General features: G+C 35.0%; 1 protein-coding gene across 5 annotated transcripts in view; it reads left to right on the top strand.

The window, feature by feature from the left end:
- Nucleotides 1–12,781, top strand: part of LOC110379551 (focal adhesion kinase 1) — a 179,420-nt gene that overhangs the window by 38,479 nt on the left and 128,160 nt on the right. The gene's annotated exons all lie outside the window — the stretch shown is intronic.

A 12,781-nucleotide genomic window follows, 5' to 3' on the forward strand; every position in this document is an offset into this window, starting at 1 on the left:
CAGTCTATTTAAATGCATTTTGGTTTTTATTTCAGTCTACATCGATCACAAATGGCGTTAAAAACGCTTGAGTTAAACCAAAACCCCTCAAAGAATAGCTTTATTTACCGTTATATCTAAACAAACCAACAATAGGCACATATTCAAAGACAGCTTAGCCACACATAAGTCCAAATACAAAGAAAACACACTGGTTTCAAACCAGTAAGCATCTTCAGATCTCGATTTCAATAGAATGTTCTAGGTATCGGCGACATAACACTTCGTTGGTTGATATTCTACAAAACACAATACGAAGCATTGTCGACCCACACATCGGAATACTCTTGAAACAGCGGCCACTGGAAATCGCAAATAAAATAGATATTATTTGACGCTAGACTAAAAATAGAATAGGTTGTTTTCTGTATGCAATATACAGGGCTCTCAGTCTGCTAGATATATTGCAGGGACATCAAAATGGTTGATAGTTCATAATCGATAAATTAGAAGTATGAAAATCAAGCATTTTCTAATAAAAAATAGCCAATTTTGACACGATTACAATACCAGGCTTGGGCACCAGGATGTAAAAATATGGTGATCCTTTAGATCTAATTTTTGACGTCCCATGCTTTTACCAATTTAATCTCAATCTAATGCAATTTAAACAACGTTATTTACAGAAGCAGTTCAAAGGTCAAAATACCACTAAAAATAGCAGTAAATGCGCGTAAATAATATAAACCATAAAATATTAATAAAACCACGTGCTATGTAATAAAAAATAAATAAATACATTTCATGCAACGGTGCAAGTTTTGAATAAATTTTACATAAAGTGCCTGCAGCGTGAGTTGGAGCAAGACGTCGCCATTTACATAAAAAGACAATATTTCTCGAATGTTCCAGACGGCATGGAAACCTACCCAGTGTTACTATTGACCTGGCTTTAATTTTTCAAGTTTCCGTGCAAAATATGTGCGAGATCTTCGCTGTTTCTGTTTGTGATGTGAATTTGTTTATCTATCTTCCTTGGTAGTTGTTAGAATTCTTGCTGTAATATGTAAAAAAAATTATTGTGGTTTGCCACAATTATACAAGTTGTTCAATGTCAATGATCTTTATAAGAATATCTGTAAATATGATATTTAAATTCGCAGCCTTGCATTTTCATAATTCCATGATAACAAGAGATACTCAAACGAACATCATATTATCGTCTAACTAAAGTCTAAAGCACCCTACCTACTCCTGAAAGTGAGGTCAAAAAGGACTTTCAAAGTTCACGTAAAGAACTCCCTTAATTAGAAAACAGCTTTATCATCCTCAAAAGGTCCTCGACCTCTGAACTTATGAAAGATTGAACGCTTATTTATGAAATTTTGTCCCTTTTCATAACATAATATTCTCATTAAAAACGTGTTCTCGGAATTGGCGAAAGTACATAGCTAGCAACCCCATGGTGGTCGAATGAAACGTTAAGTGTACTCTAACCTTAAAGTGAAGCATTAATGAGTGGTCTGGGCATTATTGTGCTTTTTGGAGCTCCTTCGTTAAAAATAAAAGTTTTTTATACTTTTGAGTCTGTTCCTCAACGTAAAGAGACACATAGGTATGCATCAGTGGCGAAGGGTGGTTTAATGAAATAGGGAAGCCGCAGCAAAAAAAAATTGGGGGGGGGAGTACTCAGGGATGGGAGGGAGAGGTAATGGAGGTAATTTCTCAGTCCACCTTTTAGCACTGACTGAGAGACTGATAGTTTGAACATGTTTTCTCGAGGAATTCGGCAGATTATTAATATCTATAAAACTTTATTATCTTTAGTTAGGTATATTAACTACTAGAATCTGAGAAAAGTTGGCACTAGAAACAATACATTTTAAGTATTTAATTTACAACGGCTTGTTAGCCATTGATATTTATCGTAGGTATGTTTCATAAATCCGTCAGGACGTTAGTAATTTTAATGTTGACGTAATATTGGTAGGTAATTCACCCGAGCGGCGTGTCCGAGTTTTATAACACGTTTTTATTCTCAAAACTTAACCTTGAAAAACAAGTTCCTTCCTGAAGTAAATAATCTGTGGAAAACAGTCTAATGCGATTAACGCTATCCTAGTTAAGTTTTATAAGTATATACACGTAAAAAAAGAAACCTGATGCAAACTGTCTAGGTATCAAAATAACTCATTTCAACGTAGGTACCTACCTCTATTTTCTTCACTACACACACTGTACTTGTACTGAGTACCAGGTCACAGTGCGATCGCGGGGATTAGTAGGGAGTAATGATACTTCCAACTACTTCATCAAATCAAATCAAATCAAATCAAATTTATACATATAATCGGTGAATACGAAATATTATAAATTCCCAAGTAGGGTCATTAAATCGCGGAGAATCTTAACACCGCGATTCAGGATTTGCATAAAAATGCACAACGCCATCTATGTTGACATAATGTAACTAAAACACTTTAACTAACATAAAATATTGTACACACACGAACTATGTTATTTCCAAATGATACACACACTAATAAATTCTATTAAGTAATACAAAGAACAAATTGTTAATGGTATTATCTAAAACAAAATAAGAAAAATGAGAGTGAATTTGTCTGATTTGTTTGTTTATATTTGAGAGCTTGTGAAGCGCTGTCACTCGCGCGTAGACAGATATAGCTACTCTACTCTTGACGCGTTCTTTCTCGTTCACTCGCGAGTTTTGATTGGCTGGAACCCGCTCCGTGAGCCGGCTTACCGCTCGCCCTTATGCCGCGAACATCGCGCGGCGCGGCGTGGATGACGTCACGCAAGCGTAGTTTTGTATGGAGGAGGAAGCCGCGGCTTGTTTAGTAGGAGCAAAATGTTTCAAGTAATTTATAGACAATTTTTTTTACGGTGGTAGGCGTTTTGTTATACCTACATATTTAAATTGTGTGGTTTAAATGATTATATTAATTATACCTATACCTATATTATAACTTATACCTATGCTTCTTTCTTGAAATTCGAAAGGGAAGCCGATGGGAATCGGCTTATAAGGACGCCTCGCCACTGGTATGCATTGCCATAAGTGCAATATATAAATAATAGAATATTATAACTAATAATTACAGTTGTGAGTTATACATACCTACCTATATAGTAGTGTCATGTAGGTAGGCCTATTGTATAAAATAACAATCCTGAAATAATGTTGAATGTTGAAAGAATAATGCTTCACTAGTCATCTAGCTAGTCTATTGCGAACCTTTCAAAGCATATTCTAGCCTACAGAACCCGTTTCCTAACAACATAAACACGTTTTTTCAAACATCCTAGCAAAGGGGTGGGATGTTTTCGTAAAATGTTTAAATATAGCACGTTTAAAAGGGGAACTAAGTGTTTTAAAGTGCTCAGTGTGTTTTGGTACTTTTTATAGAACTTTTTTTGTTTGTGTAGTTGTTTCCTAATGGGAAGTAAAGTTTAATGATTGGTTTCGGAATACTTATGTGTATTGTCGCGTGCTGATCCTACTTAAGAATAGTTGATTCTTCAATAATATTTTATGATAGGTGTTCCCTAGGGTAACTGGGTTGAAGAGGTCAGATAGACATTCGCTCCTTGTAAAACACTGGTACTCTGGCTGGGCTGCATGAGGTTCGGAAGCCGACTCCAATATTGTTGTTGAGTGAGGAGATAGCTTTCTGCAACTGGATATAAAATACTCGATGAATGGGCTAGCTAACAGGGAAAGAATTTTTCTAACCGGTCCCGTGGTTCCTGATATTAGCGCGTTCAAGAAAACAAACTCTCCGGCATTACAATATTATTTTTAGTGTAAGATTTACAGGTTCATAGCTACTTTTATGGATATTATATGCCTTGTGAAGATTATTATAAGAAAGTTTGCTCGTGGCGTGAACGTAACCATAACAAAAAGTTAAAAATAGTTAATGTTAAAGCAACAGAGAATGGTTAAAGTTAAAGCACAAAATAGAATTCTTTGAGATAGGTTATGGTTGATACCCGTCAGTTTTAAACCCGTATATTCTAATTTGAGACTTTTACTATAAATACTTTTTCATTACTATACTTACGGAACTTTTTGAATAAAATATTATTTGTAATAAGTATTAACAGTTTATTTTGTTGTTGATGTAGTAATAATAATCATACTTATCTTTTTATGGGAAATCATCAAATGACCCCTCCCGCTGTGGGTTAGTAGCGGTGAGGGTGTGTCAGACTCTTACTGACTACAATCCGCCATGTTCCTGCATAAATAAGCCCTTCATGTACCAGGGCCACGGTAACCCAATCTATCTGGCATCGCCTTGGATGCTGAAATATATCTATCACATAAAGGACGTTAAGCTGAAACCTAGGTATTATCTTAGGGAAAATATTAAATTCATATCTATTTGATATTCCTAGGTCTAACGTTTAGTAACTCGACCGTATCAAATAGAATGTCAGCATTCGGTATCCCAAGATATCCGATACGGTTCTTAATATTGCGAAAATTAATCTAGAGTTTCTAGGTCCAGTGTTTTATACCTAGTTTTCTGTCTAACTCGTTTAAAACTAGATTGAAATGACTCACTGTTGGCAATCTATTTTGTGTAGTATTCAAATGATCTGGTAATGGAAAGACAAACGAATTCTGTAAACAGGAACTATTTATTTGGAGTAATGGAATTTAAGGTAGGCCATATTGAGAACTGTTTCTCAAGATATATTATAGTACCTACTAGTCGTTTTACCCGCGGTTTCATACGCGACCCGTGGGAACTACTGCCAGTACCGGGATAAAATATTAGCCTATGTTTCTCGGGAAGAGTGTAGCTTTCCAACAGTGAAAGATTTTTTCTAATTGTTTCAGTATTTTTGGTGCTTTAGGGTAAAAAATATTTCCTCTATTTTATATTAGTACACGACTACTAATGTCACTAATAAGAAGTTTTCAGCCAATATACAAGAAACTCTAATAGTAGTACCTATTTACGTTTTTATTTGTGCAATTAAGCCCTCGACTCCATTACTTGGCAATCATTAAAAGTCCGGTTACATGTTAAAACTTAATTGCGCAGATTTTAATTTAAACGAGTAACTTCAAGTTAGAGACGGTGAAACGAAATTAAATAATATTTTTACGGTTATGCTTTGGTTTTAAACTCTGTGTTTATGTCATGTGAAAAAAATAAAATTGAATAGCTTTACTAAAGAACTAGGTATTTCTGCATAGATGGAAATATCTAGGTAATTTTCCTCTTTTAAAGGCCCAAGGATATTCCAAACACATCAAAATGATCCCATTCAAATAACCTACCGTGTTCGTTAGATTTACAAAAATACAATCCATTGAAAAACAAATGACTAACACTTCTGTGTTCACAAACCATTACTCGTACACTACGGTCTATGCACCCCAAAAAGCGAGCAAAATTATCTTAAAAAAATATATGCCACATCATTTCCCCTTTAGCTACCGTTCCTGCTAAAATCACATACGCCATAGTGCACAAAACGCCATAAAAACTCTATGCAAGGGTGACTTCGCCCTTTTACCCTTGCAAATGCAAACATATTATAAGCAGACTGCAGATTAAACAGTCGGCCGACAGTTGACCCGATGGTAGAAAAAAATCTTTTCTTTATAAGCAAGGACTTCAAATTGGCTCTCTGTCGTCTATGAGATATTTTTATTGTTAAGTTTTTATGTAGCTGTAAGTCCTCCAAAGTGTATTAAAGGAATAAATAAAAAGAAAATCAGTCAGAATGTTTAGTCGGTCTGATACCACCCGAATACCTGATCGTTGTTATGTGCGTACTACGATTCATTTTCGTGCTGATTTATGAGCTCAAACTAACCATCGGCCGACTAAAAGTTTATAGTTTGGTACTCTTTCAAATGCAAACATTTTAAAGGATTCCTAGGGGGACGAGAATAATTTCGTTAATGGAGTTCGAAACTCCGTTCCTAATTAGCTTTCATGAAAATTATCTTGGCAAGATTTTATTTATTGCTTCCTTTAAAAATTCTCTGATGGCTGTTAAATGAGTGGAACGGAGCACGGAGAAAATATTGACGATGCTTAGCAAATAAACGTAGGGTACTTATAAAATGGCTGCTTATTAAAAAGAACTGTTTATTGACGATAGTTAATTAGCTGGAGTTATTAAAAATGGTTGATGAAGCGTGAAATTGTGAGCTTGTCATCGAGTATCTATTCGTCAACGTTAAGTTGTTGCAATTCAGAAATTCAGTGAAAAATTTATCATTCTGTTCTTGGCTAGTCCTGCCAGAATTTTGTCTTATTACAGGCAAGAAGTCTAATAGTCTGATGACTCTATCGAGGGGCGTCTTTTGACATATACCTATGTATATGCTTAGTAAAACCGTGTATAAAAATTTGTAAGTGATACACCAATTTGCCCGCAGAACAGAAAGTGCCGATAATATAATAGTATTCCTGAACTAGGTAAAACATATTATTCAGAAGATGATTAGCAGGATTAACACTCATTCTAAAATTGGAAACTAAACCTTAAGTACATACTTAACAAAAATGTTAAGTACCTACCACATTGTTTGTCAGTCGCACGTTTTCAACACTCTCTTGTCTATTTGCTGGCAACTGGCACTTGACCGGTTAAGTATAATTGAGAACTAATTAACTGACAATAGATTTGGCCTATTATCGACCGATCTATTGCTCGTTTAGTTCTGATTTCCGGGTCATAAGCTTGTGTCGTGACTGTTAGAGTATCTATTTATAGTTTATTGGTTGCTTATAATCTTGTAACTGATATTGTCTAATAAGATATAGTGAGCGTCTATTGTTTTGAGCTTTTTTTGTTTTGTTATCTCTGATAGATGGAAGGTCAAACTCTTTCATAGTTATTTTGTTAAAGCGAAATATAAAAATACATACATGAATCGTTTAGGAGCGCTTAACACTCATTTTTCCGAGTGACATAGTTCAAATAATGACATCTGATACCGGGCTAGTGATTTTTGTCAAGCGTAGAAAATCGATTGCAAACGCGCGACAAAGTCCACTAGTCTGATAGCGCTCTAATACTTTCATATATGTACGTAGTTTAATTCTATTTCATTATCATCATCATCATCATCCTCCTGCCCTTTTCCCAATTTTATTTGGGGTCGGCGCAGCATGTTTTCTCCTTCCATACTCTACTATCTGCCGTCATCTCACAAGTAACATTCTTTCTTACCATATCTACTTTCACACAATCCATCCATCTATTTATTTAACTACTAGCTGGTGCCCGCGACTTCGTCTGCGCAGGTTTAGTATTTCGAACAATATGTTTACAAATTGTAGCCTATGTGTTATTCTGATGTATAAGCTATATTATTGTAAAGTTTCATTAAAATCCATTCAGTACCTAGTTTTTGCGTGAAAGAGTAACAAACATCCATACATCCATACATATAAACTTTCGCGTTTATAATATTAGTAGGATTTATGTAATACATTACAGAAGTAGAGATAACATAAAATAGTACAAAGTTACTGCTTATTTCTAATGAAATCTCTTCCAGCAGACCCGCACTCTACGCAGACAAGGTCTACTGCATACTTCCTCATATACTAAATTAAGATCCTTACTAATATTATAAATCGGAAAGTGAGTTTGTTTGTTTGTTTGTTTGTTTGTTTGTTCCGCTTTCACGCCGTAACTACTGAACCGATTGCTTTGAAATTTTGCAGACGTAATGTTAGAAGTCCGGATTAAATAATAGGGTACTTTTTATCCCGAAAAAAATAGATATTCCCGAGGGAAAACAAAAATATTGTTTGCTTGATGGATGGATTGTAGATGGCGCTGTGTGTCGTTTAAAACAACCACAAACATGCGAGTGCGATTATTCAATGACATTCAATCGGGTAATTACGCGGAAACATTGTTAAAAATCGGTGATGGGAAAATGACAGTAGATGCAGAGGGAATGAGAACTTTAACGGAAGAGTTTTGTAATGTTGTGGGCAGCGAATCGGAGTTGGTAGCAAAAGTTTATACTGACTTACACGCTCATATAAATGATGATCAATGGCTCTGCGAACGCGCAATATTAGCACCAAAAAATGAAACGGTCACTAAAATAAATGAAAATATTTTGAATGAAGTTATGGGAGAAAATACTGAATATTTATCTGTAGACACAGTGATAGAAACAGAACATAGTGCCTCATATCCTGTGGAGTTTTTAAATTCTTTGGAATTATCTGGGGTGCCTTCTCATAAATTAAAACTAAAAGTAGGTGTTCCGGTGATGCTCATGCGTAATCTCGATGCCCCTAGACTGTGTAATGGTACCAGGCTGCGTGTCACTCAGCTTGGGCGGAACATTATTACAGCCACTATTGAAAGTGTACTCATTCCTCGGATTCCGATTATTCCAACAGACCTCCCATTTCAATTTAAAAGACTACAATTTCCTATAAGGGTTTCATTTGCAATGACCATAAATAAAGAGCAAGGCCAAACTCTAAGGGTTGCTGGAGTACACTTAGAAAAACATTGTTTTTCGCATGGCCAGCTCTATGTAGCGTGTTCCCGGGTTTCCAGTGCCCAAAATCTGCATGTTTTTGCTCCACAAGGGAAAACGTATAATACATATAGTGTACCATTCAGTTTTGGTTTAACAACTAATCGTATCCAGCGTTACATCGTGCTTCTTAGATTTTTCCGTGGGAATGAGAAGTTTTCTTATAGTTGTGATTTATACCGCAATATAACCGAATTCCACGCGGGCGAAGCCGCGGGCGGAAAGCTAGTATACAAATAAAAAATAAAATTTATTCCGGACATATAGCGCCATCTATTGGTCTAACCAAAAATCTGCCGAAAGTCACCATTCCACGCGAACGAAGTCGCGGGCAAAAGCTAGTATTCTATAAACCGACATATAAGTCCCAGTCTTCCAGTTGCGAATATACGGCGAGACGCTTAATCGATTGCAACCCCATAAAAACTACCCTCACGGCAGGTCATTGTATGTGAAAACGTACACGGCCATCGGAGTGGTTTTATAATTGATATTGATGTGAAAACGGTTGGACCTGTATTTATTTACTGGACAACTGTGTGTTGGATTAATATTTTAGCGGGGTTCAATTGTTTTTTTTAATTTGAATTTCGAAAAAGGATAAATAAATTGTAGTGATTGTTTTAGTATATAGGTATACTTGCGCATCAACTATGCGATGTTAAACAATCACACAAAAAAGTGTGTCAAAACTTTATTATTGCCGAGTTTCTACAAAATCCATTGGGTAGTTTTTCTGTGAAACAGGAACAAACAACATACAAACTTTCGTCTTCATAATACCTGTAAATAGGATTTTTTGTCGTTATGACTTCGATTACATTTTATTCTAAATTGGGTCCAAATACCAGGATAGAAGTAATCCTATGTGGAAATTCAGATTTCATAACGAACTTTATATCTTATTCAAATTAAATTGGTTTCAAAATGATATGCGTATTTCAACTTATTATGTAATTCTATACGTCTAAATGTCGGCTAAGCGACAGCATTAATAAATCTAATAAACCAATTCCTAGAAATGACTTATTATGTTATAAACCATTGCCCTAGTTGCGTCATGCGTGTACTCAGAAGCCGCATTTCAGGATTTACATGAATACTTAAATAGGGCGTGTATTACATGTCATGGTACGTTGAAATGTAATCAAATGTAGTGACGCTTAGGTAATTTGTGAAATCTAGTTAGGTAATGGACTATTTACTAGTCAAGGCCTAAATATTAGAGGGGTGTGTTAAAAATACATTTTTATCGGCCGGTAGCACCTTTTGGGTAGATGGTTCTACAACTTTATAATAAAAACACAAATATAAAAAAACATACAGAAACAGATTTTATGAGCCTCCTCTTTTTATTATCTATTTGTAACTTCAATTTTGCTTTTGCCATTTGTATCCATTCTCCTAAGTAGGTAACTAAAAGGCGCTATGAAAATATGAAAAATCAAACAAACTTCTGCAATATAGGTCATAGAAATTATTTTCACTCTGTACTAAGGTAATAACGTTATTTATTTATTACAACATAAATAAAACTAATTATTTTCTACAACACTTAAGTAATATTTTAGCTACATATGAAGGGGAACGTACTTAAATTAATTAATCCATTGTTGCGTTCCACATATGCAGTTAGTCTATTATTTCACTTGAATACTGCGGTGCAAGCCCTTTGAGAGCTTACAAGTGGTTCTCAATCAATATTGGTAGAGAGACTATTGATAGATTTGTCTGTACTGTTCTATTGTCTCGGTGTATTGCATTACTAGCGCCCTTTTCCGGTTTCACTTGCGTTCCGGGGAAACCTACCTCCCGCACAAGGATAAAAAGTATTTAGACCTTGCTACAAAAAAAAATAAATAAACAGACGTTCGTCGCGTGTTTAAGAAAATTTTGTGTGTAGTTTTGGCGTCGTTAAAAAAAGGCTATCAGTCTTTATTTTATTCTGATATATAAGCTATATGCCTTTTTCTCAGCTGCGCCCGGTTGGACTGGAAAGCCAACCCCAACTTGGTTGGGTAAAGGCTGGACAAATGATAAGCTATACACAAAGTTTCATACAGTTATTTATTTACATACATACAAACTTTCTCGTTTATAATACTGTGCGTAACTAGAATAGACTATTGACAGATTTATCCGTAATGTTCTATTGTTTCCATGTTTTGTCTCAGGTATATTATTTATTATTATCTCCATATTATTGTACAGGAACTTATGTTTCTCTTAGAGAGTGGTTAACACGTTAGCAGGCCGTTGAATGTCATGGTATCTGAATTGTTCTATTGTGTTTGCTATGCGGATACTGTAGTTATGATAATGGGTTAAGTATTTCATGTAAAACACTGGTATTCTGCCGGTATGCATCCGGTTAGACTTGAAACCGTAGATGAAATGATGACTATTTCTAAAGTAGCTTAGAATGTCATTAGTAGGTACTGCGATTTGTTTTCTATCTTCTTATACTAAATTGTACTCTTGTAGGCAAAAGTAATAAATATAAAAAAATATATATTTTATTTTACCCTTAAAGCTCCAAAACTACAGAATCGACTTGAAAATATCTTTCACTGTTGCGAAGCTACCCTATCCCCTAGTAACATAGGCTATATTTTATCCCAGTACGGAAGAAGTTTGTGGGTGAAACCACGGGAAAACTGCTAGTACCGAAGAAACTACAATAAGCACTTACATATTGGGAACCACTGGCAAAATAGCAACTCGTGCGCACCCCTACTGACGTCATTTAGCCCCACACGTGTATGATTTCTCACATGATTGATATCTTTGTTTGTACCCTAAAGGCACTGAAACTACTGAACTAATTTGAAAAAGTCTTTTACTGTTAGAAAGCTACACTATCATCGAATAACATAGGCTATATTTTATCCCGGTACGGGAAGAAATTCTCGGGAAAAGATTTTACCCAGTATAATATGCATTAAAATATTGGGAATCACTGGTTAAATAGGATCGCGAGCGCACCCCGACTGGCGTCATTTAGGGTGGTCCCACACGTGTTTAATTTCTCACATGATTTATATTTATTTTACGGCATCATATTCTATTGCGTAGCATTCGGTTACTGTGTCCAATTGGATTGGAGTGTTTCGATATATTGAAATATTTTTTTAATTAATTTTACGGTAATGGCAGGCGTGGGGTGGCGTTTGAGGGTCAAATTGAAGTGATGTATGGGTCAATATCAATTATTATAATCATAAATATCAATAAATATCATCATAAGGATAAGTTTTATAAGAAAAATATTCCGTTAATAATAATTAAATGTAAACATTCAGTGTTCTTCCTCCTCTCTTTCTATTATTGATATATGTATGCTGTGCCCGGCAGGTTGTGATTATATACCAAAGACCTGTATACTGAATGGAACGCAATGAAGAATTGAGAATTGACTTGGGAACAGGGTAGAAAAAAGAAGAAAAAGAATAATAATTACCTATCATGAACGTCATCTTTATCATCTTTGCAATTTTTTTATTATTTTGGGTATAAAGTAAATATACCACAGAGCAATAAACTTTTGGATTCTCGATTGAGCGGAACGATGTGGCTGTACCGTACCAGTCATGGTTACTGAAGCATAGATTTACTCCTAATTCATGGTGTATTTTACAGAACACGATGAAATTTCACGCCTGATTTGGTGAGCACAATCAAATTTTTATGAAGATTTATTAACTTTTAGGTGGCATGGAATATGACGCTAATCTTTTTGCCGTTTTACGCGACGTTTAAGTTCAGTTATATTTAAACTGTGGTTCAGTTTAGCAAAAAATACGCAAATAAAGAATAAGTGATAGAAATGAGCAATTCTTTCTTTAATTATCCACTATCATTTAAAGGAAATCTCAATTTTTAAAAGGAGGTTTACTTTCTATCTGATTTGGACGACTTTAGAACTTTGAAATGTCTTAAAAGTTCCCCTTTTTTTTCGATTAAAATGGTTCCTGAAGAAGATAATTTGAGCAGTGCATCGTCTAATCGAATTCCTTTCGAAATTGAGTTAGAAGTACCTATAGTGTTTTCCGAGATTGCTTCAAATTTTAATACATTTTTAATCAATGCTTATTTTGGATGTTGGATCTCCAAAGTGCAGGTTTGAGATGCCAAAACACCACTTATTAAATAAGTTATGATTAATTGTGTTTATTTACATAATTATATACATAGATAAGTTATATCTACTTTCTAAACATATGGAAACGAAAT

This window comes from Helicoverpa armigera, chromosome 25 (genome assembly GCF_030705265.1).
Source record: "Helicoverpa armigera isolate CAAS_96S chromosome 25, ASM3070526v1, whole genome shotgun sequence".
Classification (NCBI taxonomy): domain Eukaryota; kingdom Metazoa; phylum Arthropoda; class Insecta; order Lepidoptera; family Noctuidae; genus Helicoverpa; species Helicoverpa armigera.